Source organism: Diceros bicornis, chromosome 32 (assembly GCF_020826845.1).
Source record: "Diceros bicornis minor isolate mBicDic1 chromosome 32, mDicBic1.mat.cur, whole genome shotgun sequence".
Lineage (NCBI taxonomy): Eukaryota > Metazoa > Chordata > Mammalia > Perissodactyla > Rhinocerotidae > Diceros > Diceros bicornis.
Window position 1 is genome coordinate 25,896,722 of NC_080771.1, and position 16,473 is coordinate 25,913,194.

Sequence of the window (16,473 nt, forward strand, 5' to 3'; positions counted from 1 at the left end):
CAATTCCTATCAAAATCCCAGAGTTTTGTAGATACAGACAAAATTATTCTAAAATTTATATCAAAAGGCAAAGAACTAGAAATAATTAAAAGACTTTTGGAAAAAAAAAAATAACAATGTGGGAGGAATCAGTCTACCAGATTTCAAGACTTATTATATAAAGCGAGATATTATATAATCAAGATTGTGTGGTATTGGCAGAAGGATAGAGACATGTCAATGGAACAGAATAGAGAGCCCAGAAATAGACAGACCCACACAAATATGCCCCATTGATTTTTGACAAAAGTGCAAAAGCAATTCAATGACAAAGGTGCAAAAGCAATTCAAAGAATTTCAACAAATGGTGCCGGAAATAGGATAGCACAGGCAAAAAAATTAATCTTGACCTAAATCTCATACATTATAAATTAACTCAAAATTATCATGGACTTAAATGTAAAACATAAAACTATAAAAATTTTAGGAAAAAGCAAAAGAGAAAAATCTGTGGGATCTAAGACTATGCAAAGAATTCTTAGATTTGACACCAAAAGTGACAATCCATAAAAGGAAAAATTGATAAACTGGACTTCACCAAAATTAAAAATATTTGCTCTGTGAAAGATCCTCTTAAAACAATAAGACAAGCTACACACTGGGAGAATGTATTTGTAAACTGCATATCTGACAAAGGACTAATATCTAGAATATATAAAGAACTCTTCAAACTCAACAGTAAAAAGCCCAAACAATCCAATTAGAAAATGGTCAAAAGACATGAACAGTTATTTCACCAAAGAGGATATACAGATGGTGAAAAAGCACATGAAAACATATTTAACACCGTTGGCCATTTGGAAAATATAAATTAAAATCATAATGAAGTATCACTACACACCTATCAGAATGGCTAAAATAAAAAATAGTGACAATGCCAACTGCTGACAAGGACATGGAGAAACTGGATCCCTCATACATTGCTGGTGGAAATTTAAAATGGTACAGCCCCTCTGGAAAAGTTTGGCAGTTTCTTATAAAAACTAAACAAAAAACTACCATATAACTCAGCAACTGCACTCTCTCAGAGCATTTATCTTTGAGAAATGAAATTTTATTATGATAGACAGGATAATGGCCTCCCAAAGATGTCCACCCTCTGCAATCTGTGAATTAGTTTGCTTATCTGGCAAAAGGGACTTTGTAAATGTGATTAACGGTATGGACCTTAAAATGGGGTAGATTATCCTAGATTATCTGTGTGGGCCCAATCTAATCACAGGAGTCCTTAAAAGCAGAGAAATTTTCCCAGCTGGGTTAGAGAGACGAGACAGGAAGGAGCAGAGATTCACAGCTTGAAAGGGAATTAATCAGTTGTTTCTGGTTTTGAAAATAGAAGGGGGTCATGAGTCAAGGAATGTGGATGGCCTCTAGAAGCTGGGAATGGTCCTTAGCTGGCAGTAAGTAAACGAGGACCTTAGTCCTATAATCACAAGGAACACAGACCTACTTTGATTTCAGTATAGTGAGATCCATGCTGCACTTCTGATCCACAAAACTGTAAGACAATAGATTTGTAAGACAACTTAGTTGCTGTTTAAGCAACAAAGTTTGTGGGAACTTGTCATAGTGGTAACAGTAAACTTATGTTCACACAAAAATAATACATTTATATTCACACGAAAACCTGTATATGAACATTTTTGGCATTTTATTTGTAATACCCCTGGAAACTGGAAACAATACAGATGTCCTTCAGTGGATGAATGGTGAGATGAACTGTGGTACATCTAGACCATGGAATACTAGTCAGCAATAAAAAGGAACGAACTATTGATACACATCACAACCTGAATGAATCCTCAGAGTGAAGAAAAGCCAATCTCAAAGGTTATATACTATATGCTTCAATTTATACAACATTCTTGAAATGACAACATTATAGACATAGAGAACAGATTAGCAGTTGCCAGAGTTGGGGGCAGGACAAAAGTGGGTATGGTTATAAAAGCAACATGAGTGATCCTAGTGGATGGGAACTGCTCTCTATCTTGACTGAATCAATGTCATTATCCTGGTTGTGATATTGTAAGAGGTCACTATAGGGGGAAACTGGGTTAAGGGTTCAAGAAATCTCTCTGTATTATTTTAATCAACTGCATATGAGTCTACAATATCTCTCTCAAAAGAAAAAGATATTGGGTTACTAACAAAATCCAGGAGGACCCAAGAATCAAGTTCAGAGGCCAGAGACAATGCCCTTAAATCACACCATAGACCCAGGCTGGTAAGGATGCTGTTGTCATGGCTGCCATGCACACACTGCAGTGGGCACCCCAAAGCGGGCCCAAGAAGATTTTTGGAATTCCTTGCCTCTGGCTCACTAGCCCTGGACTCAAAATCCCGAGATGTCTGATTGATGAAGCCAAGGTTCCTGACTGAAAACTAGATATAAAAGAGGCTAGGAAATCAAGGGTTTTGAATTTTCAGCTCCTTGCCTCCCATGAAAGGTGCCATCTCTGAGGTTTCTTGAAGACCTCTGAGGCGGTCAGACACTAGACAGACAAACAGAAGATCTACAATAATGGGGGGTAAAGGTTTTTCAAAACAGACATTAAGATGGAGCTGAAAGGGGGGTTACAAATAGACTGACATAGATACGAGGGAATTTCACTAAGAAAATTCATGGATATTTTAGAGACCATATCAAAAAATATTCCCAGATATTTTGTTTCTGAACAGAACAGGGAAAACCAACAAAGAGACCAACGTAAATAGCTCAAAAGAAAGAAGAAAAGCATTAGACATTTAAGATACACAGTGTTTTAAGGGTGAAAATCATAGGTCTTGGGTAGAAAAGCAGCAATTCATATCTGTTATGAAAGGTAAGTATTTTAAAAGGGTATTGGGCATTTTTTCTATGCTCAGAGTAGTCAGAAACATTTCCTTTAAATCACTTCAAATTCATCAAATATAATGAACAACTTTGTACTAGTGGCAGGGAAACATGAAAAAAAGCAATATAGGGTGTCTGCCCTTAAAGAGCTCAGCATGAACTTCCAGCTCAGGCAAGATGGATGTTTAATATAACCAAATATTTCCCAGATAAAGACCTAGAAATGCTAGATAAAACATACCAAAAATTATTTTAAATGTATAGCTAAACTCATAAGAAAAAAAGGGAAACCCCTGGGTGCCAAGATCAAAGAAGGAACTGAAAACCAAAGTAGCAGCACATGAGCTGATATTGTGGCTAAAAGGGGTGGGGTGAGGTGAGTGGGGTCAGGGAAGAAGTTTCAATAACTTCCAGCCTGGGTTTTGTCATCCACATGATAACAGGACTGGTCTCGAGCTTAGAAAAGGTGGAAAACTAGAACTAAAACCCCAAATAAAGTGGAAACTCTATGCATCCTCAGTGAAAAGACAGACAAGGAAAAATTCACCTAATAGCCCAGGGAACAGACAAGAAAACTTATCTCTGCTTGGGCTGTAGCGGATGGGGGAAAAAAGGTGTCTCTTAAGAACTGGAACCCTGGGCCTGTAATCACATGAATTTGGGGTTCACAATTATTTCAATTACAATACCTGAATGTTCCACGAACTCCAAAGCAAGAAATTAACACAAAAATTAGCTCAAGTCAGGGCATTTAGACGAAGCAAATTCATCTCCATTTTGGAAAAGCACAACTTCACCCCAGGCCATATGAGACCCCCCCACAGATAAAACCTTGCTGAAGATGAATAAACACAAAAGGAAAGAATCCAACATAAGAAAGCCCAACAAATAAAAAAAAAAAAGACAGCTTTAGAACCCCAAGAACTTCTGGTTAAAGAAACATTAGACAGAAACTATAAAGGAAATATACTTAAAATGATTACAAATATAAAAGAAAACTTCAAAACCATAATAGGATCCTATGGAAAAGAACAAGCAGATTTGAAAACCACACAGAATTTCTAAAAATAAAAAACTGTGAAATTAAACTCAATGGACAAGTTAAAATAGATTAGACACAGCTGAAGAAAAAGGAAAGAACTGAAACACAGGAGACAGTCAGAAGGCAACTCAGAGAAATAATGAGATGGAAAATACCAAAGAGAAGTGAGGTGATATGGAGGACAGAATGAGAAGATCTGACATACCTAACTGGAATTCTAGAAAGAGATAATAGAATGCAAGGAGGCAATATTCAAAGAGATGACACTTGAGAATTTTCCAGAACTTTCAAAAGCCATGAATGATCAGATTTAAGAACCAAAACTAAATCCACAGCATCCACATGGTATTGCAGAAATCCAAAGTCAAAGAGAAGATCTTAAAAGAGTCTCTTTCTAGGGCATGAATAAGAAAGAATAAAGTAACTATATTTCATGGTCAAATATTCAAAGGGCCATTCGTGGAACAGGAATACAAAGAGAGAGAGAGCGTGTATCTGTGGGAGGGCAGAGCTGGGGCTTGAAAAATGGGCAAGATTCCCATAGACGGAGAGAGAGAGGGGCAACTGGGGAGGGGAGAGAGCAGTTTGAACAAAGCTGAGGGAGAAGAATACGGGTCAAAGGCAAGGACTCCTTTCTGGCTGTCAAACAGAGTAACTCAGAAGAAGGTGTGGCTAGCTGGAGCTAAAGTATGGCGTTCACTAATATCAGGCTAAAGAATTTGAACTTAACAGTAGGCAACGAGGATCAAATTTTTGAGCAAGTGACAAGATCTAAACTGAATCTCTGCCAAATTATCCCAGCAGTGGCACCTAGGGTGGATACAGGAAGAGGGACTGTAGGCTTTAAGTAAACTTAGGAAATAATTATAATAGTCCAAGCCTTTCAAAAGACTTTAGAAAATATTCCAATTACACAGAGACAGACGCTTCAGAAAGCAAGACCCAGAAAAAAGGCAATGGGAATGGAGATGAAATACTGAGAGGAGAGGGAAGAGAGGGAGGGAAAGAATATAAATGAATATCTATAGACATTTTGAAGGTGGAATTAAAAGGACTTAATGGATTGGGCAGTTAGGGAGGCAGGAAAAAGAAAGGGAAGAACTGAAGACAGCACTGAGGCTGGGGCCTGAGTGATGAGGGAACAGTGGTGGTACATTTTTTCCTCCAGGGAAATACAGGCAGTTTGGCCCAGCAGATGAGAACACTGGATTGGAAAGAAGCCCTAGATTCTAGTCCAGGCTCTCCCTCTTGGACAAGCCACTTAACTTCACAAGCTCCATTTCTTCAGCTCTGTAAAATGGGAGAATCTAGAGAAAATGAGTTGAATGGTGGACCAGTGTGGTGTCAAGGGGATTCAGAATAAATTTCTAGCAAGCAGTGAGAAATATGGGTCTGGGGGCCAGCTGGGTGGTGTAGCAGTTAAGTGTGCACACTGCACTTTGGCAGCCCGAGGGTTCGCAGGTTCGGATCCTGGGTGTGCACCGATGCACCGCTTGTGAAGCCATGCTCTTGCAGCGTCCCACATAAAGTAGAGGAAGATGGGCATGGATATTAGCCCAGGGCCAATCTTCCTCAGCAAAAAAAAAAAAAAAAAAGAGGAGGATTGGCATCAGATGTTAGCTCAGGGCTGATCTTCCTTACACACACACACAAAATAAATAAAATAAAGAAATACGGGTCTGGAGCTCAGGAAAAAAGCAACACTGGAAGTAAAGAGCAGAGAATCACCAATATAGAAGAGATGCTTAAAGCTGCTGGAGTAGGGCCGGCCCTGTGGCTTAGTGGTTAAGTGCGCACACTCCGCTACTGGCGGCCCAGGTTCGGATCCCCAGTGCACACCGACGCACTGCTTCTCCGGCCATGCTGAGGCCGCGTCCCACATACAGCAACTAGAAGGATGTGCAACTATGACGTACAACTATCTACTGGGACTTTGGGGGGAAAAAAAAAAGGAAGAGGATTGGCAATAGATGTTAGCTCAGAGCCAGTCTTCCTCAGCAAAAAGGAGGAGGATTAGCATGGATGTTAGCTCAGGGCTGATCTTCCTCAAAAAAAAGCTGTTGGAGTAGATGAATGATATTAAATGCATAAAGAGAAGAGGCCTGTGAATCTTGGGACAACCCTAAACAAACATAGAAAGGGTAATAGTAGAAAGCTCAGAGGCATACCAGTCTTATCAGGAAGGAGTGTCCTGAGATAATGTATCATAAATTAGATGACATATCACATTGGGAGAAGGAGTTGTGTTCCATTTTCCATTGCCAACCAATTTCCTCAGTGATTGATAAAATATTAGGAAAATAAAAGCCTTTATCACAAACTTTCTCTACTATGCCTGGGAAACAAAGTCCTATTTCAAAGAAGTTAAAAAAATATATAACTCCAATTTCATAAAGACAGATACTTCATAATGTAAGCCTTCACAGAGCTGAAATTCTGCCTGGCTCATTCTGGAATGATACTTTAAAACATACAGCTGATCCAAGTTAGCCCAGTAGGAAAGCTGGCTTCACCACATCAAGACTGAGAAATTGAGGTCCAGACTGGCCCAACGTAAGCTAAATCAGAATGACTTTCTGAAATGGTATAAAAAATTTGGATTTAGTTAACCCACAGCACAACACAGAAATAAGGCTGGGAAGCAGACACTATGTCTGTGGTTACTGTTCTAAAGGAAACTTTTCCTCAAATCTTTTCTTTGAAGCTAGTTACACTAGACAAGAGACCAAGATCCAGAGTATTTTGTATATGGTACTCCTTGGATCTTTATAATTCTCACTTATGGTCCCAACAAGTCATGTCACGCTCTATCTGACTGTAGGAAAAAACTCTTCTTCTCCTTTGATTTCCACCTCCTACAGCTCACCATCTCACAAGCAGCTGGGGCTAAAGGATCCCAGTTTAAAGCAGAAACCAATGCAAAGCATGGGTTTTTCCTGCTCATTCTCAAAACAGCAGCTACTGAAATCACATTTCAAATTCAAGGAGGCGCCGGCCCACTGGCATAGTGGTTAAGGTCTCGCGCTCCGCTTCAGCGGCCCGAGGTTCGCAGGTTTGGAGCCCCGGCGTGGATCTACGAATCACTTATCAAGCCATGCTGTGGCAGGTGTCCCACATATAAAGTTGAGGAAGATGGGCAGGGATGTTAGCCCAGGGCGGTCAATTTTCCTCAGCAAAAAGAGGAGGACTGGCAACAGATGTTAGCTCAAGGCTAATCATCCTCACTAAAAAAAAAAAAAAAATTCAAGGAAAGGCGAATAATCAAAAGGCTGTGACTATTTAATGGTCTTATGTATCCAAAATTACTAGATCTAAAAATGAATACTTGTTCAGAATCTTCCATTTTCTCAATGATATGGAAATATTAGCCTAGTTTAGAAGTTTTAAATTATTTCAGCTTAAATTTATCATAGGTTCCCTTGGGTAACAAGGTTTTGGCAAGAAGCCAGGGTTAAGTAACTGAATATAGTAAGTGCTGGACTTCAGATCAGCCTGATTTTCAATCCCTGACCAAAATAATTAGTACACAGCTGCTCAGCCTCTCCCATAAGAAAAATCCTCCAATCAAATTAAAATATTTATCTAATATGAATCTTTCTGTATAATCATAACCTTCTACGAAATAGCAGCAAGATGCCTATATTAGAACCTGAACAGAACATAAGAATCATTGATTGCTATGCTTAGGACAAATGATATTCTTCACTGACGTTAACTTCCAACACTAATGACCCAAGAGAGAAGTTATTACACAGCACTTTAAAGAATCTATAATACACAGTTCCTAAACTGGCTTACAATTTCTCTCAGTGTTTATAAAATTCAGACTTTTACCTGAGCTGTTAAATGACTGAGAATTAATTAATTTTGATGATTTGATATAGTATGGAGACTATGCATGGCACCCAAATCTTACTTTATTCTTTCTGCAACATTTGACAAATGCACAAAAATGCAGCATTAGATTAATTCTTGGAAAAAAAGTTCTTTTTGGTAAAGGTTTTCAAAGGAGGGGAAATTTTAAGCCACAACTCAAACTAGCAAGTTATGATGATCCAGTTAATGTAATGATTGTGGAGAAAACTCTGATGAATACTGGTAATGGTATGCAGAAATGGGCCCTGTGACATAACACTGGAGAGACTTCAAATTGCTATTGCCTATTTGGCAGCATCTATTAGGATTCAAGGTGCACAGATCTGATGACCCAGCAATCCTACTTCTAAGACTCTATCCTCTAGAAATAAAAGCATGAGAACATAAAAAATATATGTGCAAGGATTATTACAGAATTACTCATAACTAAAATTTGGAAAATTAATGTTCATCAATAAGGGAATGGTTACTCAAATTATAGAATATTCATACAATGAAATACCACATAGGCATCCAAAAAAAAAGTAGATGTTTATATTGGATCTGGAAAGATACCCAAGATAGACTGTTAAGTAAAAATACAAGTTGCAGACTAACATAGATAGAGCCCATTCTTGTTTTAATGTATGTATGATTACAATATATTAGCATAGCATAAGAAAGGATCTGCACAAAACTGATAACCAGTTAACAACTATTAGCCTCTGGGACTGGGAACGAAGGAAAGGCAGGTAGCAAGGAAATAACACTGCCTTGTTCCTGAAAAAATTTAAGTGGTGGCACTTACAGGTCGTTTTTACTTTCTTATTTGTAGTAAAAAAACAAGAACAACAATAAAAGCTTTTGCATCTCAAGGGAAAAAACGAGAGAAGAAAAATCATCTTTCCCTTTTTAAGCACAACGGTAGGGTTGAAAACAAATTCTAAATAAAAGAAAAATGTAGAAACTGTATAGCACGTAGAAATCTCAGACCGAGAGACTAATCTAATTAGGCAAAGAAAAATGTACAGCACTCATATACCAAATCTTAGGAACGCTTCATGTTCCTGGGATCTTGTCAAAGACGAGCTATCTTTTCAGGGCGGATTCTGCCCTCTAGTGCATACCAGAAGAAGCTAAAGCACGTGAAGCAATTAAATCAACAAATTAGTGAAATTTAGTGATTTTATTAGTGAAATGAAGTATTTTCACGTCATTCCTAGAGCATTACAACCTTCTCCTTAAATGAAGGCCTCCATATCTTTGTTTCTAAATCAATTTCCTATTATCATGCTGAGTAAACTGTGAACGTCATAACTTCAGCTACCTATTCCTTCTATTCTTTCCTACACTCCCAAGAAGCACCCAAAGGACTTTACTGACTCCTATTTCACACCAAGAAAAATGTGGCACAACTAAGGGTATATGAATATAGCAAAATAAGGTATTAAAAGTTTATAACATATATAGGCACCTGGCTCTTAAATTCATAAGATTTTTTTTTTGGTGAGGAAGACCGGCCCTGAGCTAACATCTGTTGCCAATCCTCCTCTTTTTGCTTGAGGAAGATTGTCCCTGAGCTAACATCTGTGCCAATCTTCCTCTATTTTGTATGTGGGATGCTGCCACAGCATGGCTTGACGGGCAGTGTGTAGGTCTCTGCCTGGGATCTGAACCTGTGAACCCTGGGCCGCCGGAAGTGGAGCGTGAGAACTTAACCACTATGCCACCAGACCAGCCCTGAATTCACAGATTTTTAAAACTTGTTGGCACTATAACTCAAGGCTAAGTAAGGGGCAATAATAAAGTTGTAATAAAGTTTTGTGTAATAAAGTTCATCTCCTCATAGGATATTCTAAGAACACTGGAACTCGTTCAACTCAAAACCACTAGGGACACTTCCTAGGTTCATAGTATTTGCTATAGGTATTCAATCCAAACTGACAGAAGTTAGCCCATCCTGGTGACCACAAATGAAAAAAGTTCTTGCTTTGAAAGCTTTTCTAGGTTTGAGACCTCATTTATTTATTTAGTTTCTCCCCCCAAAGCCCCAGTAGATAGTTGCATGTCATAGTTGCACATCCTTCTAGCTGCTGTATGTGGGACACGGCCTCAGCATGGCCGGAGAAGTGGTGTGTCGGTGTGTGCTCGGGATCCGAATCCGGGTCGCCAGTAGCGGAGCGCGAGCACTTAACTGCTAAGCCATGGGGCCGGCCCAAGAGACCTCATTTATATGCTCACATTGGCAGGCACTTCATCACTTGATCCAAATGTCAAATATTCTCCCCCCCCCCAAAAAAAATAAATAAGAATATCACTAGTCTCTCCATTCATAATTCTTCCAGTTACTAGCTTGGCCTGGAACAATCTCTTTGCATAGAGAATGTGAATGAGATCACCTTTAATAAATTCAAAATATTCCAACTATTCATGGGGAAATCTTTAAAGAATTTTTAATTTCGATTTCAAATCCATTTATTCTATACCTGCAACATCTATAGGTATTTAAAAAACAAGTTAATAGTAAGCTTTAAAAAACAAGTTAAGAAGAAGTTAAAACCAAATGAAGCCAAGTATTAGCATCCATTGAAGAATATGAAGGTCAAAGTCTGGTACAGGGTTTTCTTACCCCAACACAAAGCACATCATTCTGAAGCTGATAAGTAAGATAACAGCAGTACCATCAAGGCTGCCAGAATCAATTATTTTCACTGTCACACTAGCCCCTTGAAACATCCTCTTAAAAGTTATTTCTAGCTATTCTTATCCTGGAACAAGCGGCTACCAGAAGAAATGCACTTAACACAAGCTGGGCAAGGATATCACCTACACAGCTTCTCTGGCAACACCCTCACATAAACTGCCTACAATGTAGGATGCAGACCTCAGCAGGAGTCCAATAGCTATTATTCCCCAGTTCACTGATCACATCTCATCCACAGCTTCACTGTTGACCGTTAACAGATTATCAACATATGGACACACTGGAACTCATTTTTTAAATCGTGTTGGCTCCTTCAATTTCATGAAATAGGAATGAGACTGAAATTAAGGAAACCTGGATTAGCCATGGTTAATGGGGAAAGGGGCTTACAAAGGAAAAGAGAAGAAACAGTCATCTCACTTCCTTTAAAAATAACAAGGGCCGGCCCCAAGGCTTAGCAGTTAAGTGTGCGCGCTCTGCTACTGACGGCCCGGGTTCGGATCCTGGGCGCGCACCGACACACTGCTTCTCCGGCCATGCTGAGGCCGCATCCCACATACAGCAACTAGAAGGATGTGCAACTATAACATACAACTATCTACTGGGGCTTTGGGGAAAACAAAACAAAACAAAAATAACAAAATAGCTTTCAAAAAGTCCTTCATCAGATATAAAGCTGAAAAGACATACTTTAACAAAAAAGGCCAATTAGGAGGTAAGAAAGAATGGTTGTATGGAACAGTGGCTGAGAGTCCAGGCATTGGTCCCAAGTAGATCTGGACTGGAATCCTGGCTCCACCATCCATCAACTCTGTAATCTCAACAAGTTAATGGCACCTTCCTGAGCCTGTTTCCTGATCTGTGAAATGGGCACAGTCAGTACCTACCTCCTGAAGCGTTTATGTGGATTAAATGAAATAATACACATAAAACACTCAGCACTGTGCCTTAAACTTGGGATGCTGTAAATAAATAGGAGCTATTTATTCTTTTAAAAAGGGTAAAGAAATATTTAACCTGCAGTCTGAGAAGATAATATGTCTGATATTTTATCTAGAGAACAAACTGGTTTCGAAAGGAAACTGACCTGGTCATTAAAGGGAAATATGTCATCCCAGAGCGTGAGAAACATATGACTACAGGAGCCAAGCAGGTAACATAAATGAGTGAGGCAGCTGAGTAGGGATCAGGAAAGGGCAAACCCCATCTACTTTGCTTCCACTCACTGTTGCCATAAGGAAAAAGGGAAGACAGTAGCACCACTTCTCATTTCTGAAGAAAAGCCAGTAATCCAGATTTTTATGTCAACTCTCCTGATTTTTAAATACCAGCCAAACAAAAACATCTAAGAACAGATCTGGCCCATGAACCACCAGTTTGTTAATGCCTACCCTGGAGTGGAATCTCAAACCAGAAACCAAAGGGAAAGCTCAGTGGTTAGATAAGCGAGGGACTCCAGCTCCCTAAAACTGTGTGTCTCAAAGAGGACACCGCTGGCCTTCTGGAAAGGAAAATTCTTCTCTGTACAAACTGTCCTAGGTAAAGCAGAAGATTTAGTATCCCGGAACCCTATCCACTAAGTACCAATGGTGTCCTCAAGTCGGGACAACCAAAATATCTCACCACACACTTCTGAAAACCTCCTACTGGCAGCACCACATCCGCTAAGAATAACAAAGTTAAATTCAAAAGTTAGTGGGAAGGTCAAGAACATCTATTTACAAACAGTAATAAAATAAGGACAGGGCCAGCCCTGAGTCAACTAAACTCAAATCCTAGATTATCACCAAACAGGAAATCTCACTGAGCAGAAAGTTTAAAGCTGGTTGTGGGAACAAATCAAAAGGCTGAATTCCCTCTCCTTACCTCTAGAACTAATTATGACAGAAGGAAACCATCTTATCTTTTTTCCAGCCATTGCTTTTATAGTGTTACTGGACATGATAGTTTTCCATCAATCTCTTTTTCCTACAGCAGGATCTTATATATAGAGCTGTACGTTCGGGGCCAGCCCCGTGGCTTAGCGGTTAAGTGTGCGCGCTCTGCTACTGGCAGCCCAGGTTTGGATCCTGGGCGTGCACCGACACACTGCTTCTCCAGCCATGCTGAGGCCGCGTCCCATATACAGCAACCAGAAGGATGTGCAGCTATGACATAGAACTATCTACTGGGGCTTTGGGGGCAAAAAAAAAAAAAGAGGAGGATTGGCATGGATGTTAGCTCAGGGCTGATCTTCCTCAAAAAAAAAAAGAACTGTACATGTTTCAAAGAAATCATAGTGGAAGAAACGCTGGCACCCAAGTCACCCAACCCTTTGGTAACACTCCTGGATTCTTCTCTTATGGCTCATCCTCCTATTCAAGAGTATGTCCAAATTACCATACGATTCAGCAATTCCATACCCAGGTATACACCCAAGTGAAATAAAAACACATGTCCATACAAAAACTTGTACATGAATGTTCATAGAAGCATTATTCATAACAACTAAAAGTGGAAACAATCCTATGCCCATCAACTAATGAATGGATAAACAAAATGCAGTATATTCATACAATGGAATATTATTCAGCTATAATGACTGAAGTACAGACACATGGATGAACCTTGAAAACATTATGCCAAGTCAAAGCCAGACACAAAAATACAAATATTGTGTGATTCCATCTATATGAAATGTCCAAACAGGAAAACCTAGACACAGAAGATAGATCAGTGGTTGCCTGGGGTTGGGGAAGTGGGGTGGGGATAGAGATGGAGAGTGACTACATTTCTTTTTGGGGTGATGGCAATTATTGTGGTTGCAAAGCTTTATGAACGCACAACTCTGTGAATATGCTGAAAACCAATAAACTGTATAATTTAAATTGTTAAATAAATAACAGCTCAATACAGCTGTTTTTGAAAAGAGAGAAAAAAGCATATCCAATTTTAAATTATTAAATGGACAAATACCCATTTGTTCTCTTAAAGACTAGAGTCCAAAAAATATCACAGGTCATGTCTGCTACAATATCTGCTTTCTTCTAATTATATTGATTATTATAATAATTACCAATAAGCCCTTACTTATAATATTCACTCTTTTGAAACAAGATGACTTTCCTCTTCCTGGAAAGGCCATTCTCTAGACATTCAGTAACCTCATCATGTATATCCGTTCACCAGGCACACACCAACTGATCAGGCATTTCATGAGAGCATCAAACCAGGAGATGAAGTCAGATTTCTGAGGTAACTTGTCTTTTTTTGTTTTTGATGTAAATATATCTGCTGTGAATAATTCGGGGGTCCTTTCTTCTCTGTTAGTAAAAACACTTGAAACATAATTAGATCTAGCTCTGAAATGCTCCTCTCAACATGAAAGCAACTCCTTTAAAAGTAAAAGGGCCTAAAAAAATAAAGCAACATACGTCAGAGGTCTGATTGATCATCATAAGAGATTCTGATCAAAAATTAGAAATGCTTCCACCTAATCTTGTGGCTATGTCCGATTTTTGTTAGAGTATAATTCTCAATGCCCTCTATCAAAAGACTATATTGAAAAATTTAAAAACTTACAAGAGCCAATGAAGATGTTAACTCATGTCTGAGGAGACTGGGAGAGATCAGATTAATAGTTCAGACAGGAAGACTCTGTTGCACAAACTAAAGGTTCCTGGGGACTGACTGGTCAAATATGCTGCATACTGATAAACCACAAAAACAGTCAGGCATTGCTGTCTTCTCGCGTCTTTAGTCTGGGTCTTCTATCTTCAGTATGACACCGTGAGGAATTCTGTCTCTTCTATCTTTGGGGCAAACACTGCTAAACTGACACCACCCATGATGTTGTTTGAGACTCAACAATAAGGCCCTTTGTTTTGCTCAACAGGCCAAGAAGACAAGACAACTACATGGGAAAATGATGTTTTTCACACATTTTATTGCTCTTAACTTAAATAGTAAGCGCTTAATTAAACAAATTAATGCCTATGGCTAGGACTATAAACTTTAATTAAACTAATAGCCAGCTAGCAGCCCACTGCTGGAATAAGGTAAGCAGTAAATGTGCGGCTGAAGGCTGACCAGCCAAATAACCACAAAAACTGTAGGAGCTGGGTTCAAGTGCCCAACGGTCTCGGTAGTGAGGATGGGGGAGGCTAAAAGGGGGGCGGGGGAGAAGTGGATCAAGAGCTTAGAGTAACAAAACTACAGGAATTTAGACACACTAAGCTGAGCATTAGGCTTTCTACTACCAAATGTAGAGAGTGCTTCTTGTCATCTCTGATTCCTGCATCTAATTAAAACTCTCTGTTTGGTTTACTCCATTCCCAAAGCATAAACTTTGGCTTTTTATAGCCTAAGCAGTGTGCTATTTTAAACATGTAGAGGAAATGCATTTTCAGTTACAAACATTTGATCCTGTGAATCTGCTCTTATTTGCTAGCAAAGGATGTGGGACAGGATGTTTTACTCTCCTGCTCTGGTTTTCCTGTATTGCTTAAATCTGTTTAGAGAGAAGAAAAATAAACAAATAAAGTATTTCTGCTGGACAATTTCTATAAACTGAAGCAACTCCAAAAATGAAAATGAAAAAAATGTGGAAAAAATATTAAAATAATTTTCTTTCAATAAATCGTGATTATTCCTATAGATTCTTCCCCTGAAACGACTTTCCACACTAGGCACGTGCAGCCTGCAGCAGATACTAATGTTTGCAATGATAAAATAGGCCCACTTAGACACCCCAGGTCAGATGAATTCCTCTTGACTCTGTCTTTTCCCCAAGCACAATCACAACTCTAGATGTTTTTTCAGATGCATTTTAGAAAAACGATCATGCCAACCTTGAAGGTTATCTTCTGGATTTATTCAGAAATTCAAGGTACATGGTATCATAATTAAATGTGTTCCCACTATCATGCACAACTCTGAGGACTTTTTTACTCAAGCATATTCTTGTAATATTCTTGTAATCTGTTATAGCTTTCAAAGAAACTGATTTTGATCAAATTTCACTTTACCGCTTTATAAGGGAGTCAGTAGTTCATTAATCCACTGAAAGATGTTTTACTGGTTGGTCCCTCCAGATTCTCCCTAGATCCTTCTCCATATTGCTTTCTGCCTCAGATGCTGTCCTGGATGCACAAAGGACTCCTTGATCAACCCTTAGTCAGGCTTCTTTGAGCCCTCTTCTTGACTAGGCCTCAATCTTGGCCCCTGTCCTTGCTGGGCTTGCATAGCAAGAATCCTGCAGTCAGTTTAAAGAGAATCCCCCGCTCTTGATATCTGATCATGTTCTTCATGTCTCACCTTTCATGTATAAGTCCTTGGCCTGTCTTCAGCAAGGATCTCCCTACCCTTGATGCATACTCTTAGTAATATTCCATCTACTGCCCCCATCCCCCTCATTCTGCTGCCTGGCTATAAATCCCCAGCTGGTTCTGCTGTATGCAGAGTTGAGCCTGATCCTTCTCCCCTATTGTGATAGTTTTAATACCTGTTGCAATAATCTTGAAAAAGTCTTCCTTACCATTTTAACAAGTGTCAGAATAATTTTTTCTTTCACAAGCCTCAGTGGCCAAATGAAGTGTCCTAACAAGAGATGGGAGGGAGGGAAGAATGGGAGATCTGGATATTTATTCTTCTGGTTTCCCCCTGGAGGGTCCATCGCTCAAGTGAAGGTCTTAGCTTCTGTCAGGAGGCCCTCTCTGTCTTCACTTCAATAAACTGTTCCCCCTCTTGCCCCTTCAGGTCTAGGGGTGGTAATGGAGCCTCATTATTACTAGCCTAGGGACACTGCACTATTCCTATCCCCGTGGTTTTTCATCACTTTGTGAGTTATTAAATTCTCCTCAAAGTATCCAAATTTGAGGATACCATCTGTTTCCTGCTGGGTCTCCCTAATACAGATATCATCTCAGCAGATTTCTTATCCTAGAAAGAAAAGAAGGCATGGATACAGAATGCAGTGAGATTTCCATAAGCGACTTAGTAACTTAAGGTGACCTTGTT

General features: G+C 39.3%; 2 protein-coding genes across 2 annotated transcripts in view; both read right to left on the bottom strand.

Annotated features, from left to right (window-relative positions):
- The window catches only part of TMEM231 (transmembrane protein 231), a 231,719-nt gene that overhangs the window by 127,891 nt on the left and 87,355 nt on the right, over positions 1-16,473 (bottom strand). The gene's annotated exons all lie outside the window — the stretch shown is intronic.
- Positions 1-16,473, bottom strand: part of CFDP1 (craniofacial development protein 1) — a 125,582-nt gene that overhangs the window by 86,539 nt on the left and 22,570 nt on the right. The gene's annotated exons all lie outside the window — the stretch shown is intronic.